The following is a 3022-nucleotide window of genomic DNA, read 5'->3' as shown; positions in this document are numbered from 1 at the left end:
TTCTAGTTGTAGCGTAGAACGTTCATTCTCCAAAGCCTTAGTGTAGTAATAACTTTATGCATGTTAATGTATGTGAATGTGATATGTATGTTTATGTATATTGTATAACTATAACTTAATAGTTATTAGTTATAAAAATTATATATAGACCAAATGTTTTAATTTTCTTATTATAAATATACATTATCCCATTACTCATTAGGTACCTATATAAAAAAAAAATACATATATTACAAATACATCATAGTGTAATGTATTTGTAATTTCTGTTTAATCATTATAAATGTACATAAATATATACCTAATTAATAATTAACAATAGACCTGTTAAGACAATATTTAGTCATTATTTAAAGTAATAAATATTAAAAATTTATTATGTAAGCATTGAGTTTGAGTTTGAGTATGAATATTTGTGTTTAATTACCATTATTACCAATGATCTGAAATAATATTCATATTTTATCATGTATTTAAAAAATAATATCTGTTTGTGTATAAATAGTGCTAATGAAAACTGTAAATTGAGAAACATATAAAAATACCTGAATTGTTTATGAATGCCTCCATACCCACGTAAAATTCAATTATTACAAATTTTTTAATAGTAATAGTTTATTTGTATGGTTCTTAAGTGGGTACCATTCTACCATATAATTTTTTTATGGTATAAGGCATAAAGCAGTTTTATAAACTTTTTTTTGTATTAAAGTTATAACTGCCTCCTAGAATGCCACTAAGAAATAATAAACTTAAATAGGAATTTAGGTAAGGTGAGTAGGTGGGTAGTCAAATATAATTTACCCTAGATATATTTTTATATTTCGGCACCTTTGTGGTCCATAACAACCTATTTAAAATACCCTAAATATAAAACTTGCTAAAAATACTTACGTCATCAGTACCAGTCCCGCTTTTGAATGATGTTTTAACTTTGGCATTTTCAATGTTGAATTGGTTTCGTAGGTTATGGAATTTTGTTGAACATTCTTTTGTATTTGTTAATGGCTTTAAGGTTGTCACAGCTTTATATACACGTTCCATGGCATCTGCTCTTAAGTGCTTATTGTGATATGTGGCCAGATTTGTTGCAAATAAGCAGAGCTCTTCTTTATATGCATCAATCAACGTCTCTATTTGGTCATTCGACCACTTTTCAGGTTTTTGGCTCTGCATCTTTTACTTGTAAATTTAAACGTTGTAAACTTATTTACGTTAGTTATAAGTATTAAGTAATAAGGTAGTAACTTGGACTAACTAGTAACTTCACAGTTCATACTTCAAACTTGTGCTTATAAAAAAATTAAAGACTAGATATTAATATATTATTAATTATTATATTAATATTTAATATATTATCACTTGACACCACGGATATAGATACTATGGTTGCACAACGAACAATAATATGACGGCGCCAAATGTTCTTATCAAGTTACAATAAATACATACATAGTATCCATACAAAAAAAAGTCGCGACATACTAGCGCTCCACCGTGGCTAGGTAACCCGGTTTGGTTACCGTACTTAGTAGTAGTTGTAGAGGGCGCTAGTAAAACGCAACTTTTTGTCAGAATTGATAAGAACATTCGGCGCCGCTCAGCACTGTGATCCAAAATGGGCCGTCGTGCAACCACGATTTAAGATATACCTTAAATCGTGCGTGCAACCATAGTATCTATATCCGTGCTTGACACTTATCAGTATAATAATATCACCACCATGATAAAAGAACATGGTATGATGACATCTTTTCCAAATAATTGACGGACTGCGCACACAAATCGCGGTTCTTTTGATTGGTCAATAGATTCCCGCCAAAATGTATTAATTTTAAATAATTTATCATCATTTATCCATGATAAAAGAACTTTTATCATGCATTTATCTAAAATAAATAGTAAATTGCTACCATTTAATATACTATTAAATTATTATCTTAATATTATCTTCTATATTTTTGATTTTTAACTTAATTACCACGGAATAAGTTATTGTGTGCTAATGCTACAAGTTTATTAGTTATCCCTTCGTCATGCCTGTTTGCGTGTATTATGGCTGTACAACCGGTAGCAAAAAAAAAGGGATTATAAAGGATACCAAGGTGCATATCCATTCTTTCCCAAAAGATGTACAGCTAAGAACTATTTGGCTCAAACAAATTCTTTGGGGCAACAAGAAAATAAAAAATATAAATTTTAATACAGGTATCACTAAAATGTTTTATAACTAAATTCTACCAAGATTTTTTGTCCATATTTATTTATTAAAATTTTAGATGTAGTATGTTCCTTACATTTTTCTGAATGCCAATATGTTGAGAAATCTTTGCAACAACAACTATTAAATCATTCTCCTAAACGTAGACGTTTAAAACCAGATGCAATACCTATGAGGTAGGTTTATTATAATTTATAAATAGTTATAATTTTATTATTAAAACATAATGAAATATTTTAGTTCTTATGGTTTTGAGTATGATGACGTACCTTTCTGTAGAAGTACTACCAATACTGTTGATCATGTTAAAACTCCATGTGGCTTATTTACAGTGACTAACAATAATCTTGAAGTACTGAATAAAACATATAGGAATGAATTTAAAAGTCCTGTTGGTTTATTTACTGTAACTTGTGAGCAAAGGTAGTATTTTATTTTAGAATAATAATATATATATATTTTCTTTTATTTATAATAATTTTGTATTAATATTTCCCTTCTAATTATAATTTAGCCGTGTAAATGATATAAATCCGCAGCCTGAAAGTTATCGAGTTAAATTATTCTCATCATTAGATACTATTGCTGGAGTTGATGTCCTTCCTCCCGAAAATCATAATGATTATGGCGAAGAATTAAAAAAGTATTTAATATTTTTATTTTGATTAATTGTAATTCTTCAATTGCCTTTTGTAATCTTATTTTATGTATTTTTCTAGTGTTTATTAAAATATTCAAGAAGTTTGGAAAATGAACATACTGAAGATAAACTCAGTTTCAAAAACAAATGTTCTTGATTAT

The sequence above is a fragment of the Acyrthosiphon pisum genome, unplaced genomic scaffold (genome assembly GCF_005508785.2).
Source record: "Acyrthosiphon pisum isolate AL4f unplaced genomic scaffold, pea_aphid_22Mar2018_4r6ur Scaffold_21243;HRSCAF=23396, whole genome shotgun sequence".
Taxonomy (NCBI): Eukaryota; Metazoa; Arthropoda; class Insecta; order Hemiptera; family Aphididae; genus Acyrthosiphon; species Acyrthosiphon pisum.
Note: the sequence above shows the minus strand (reverse complement) of the source record.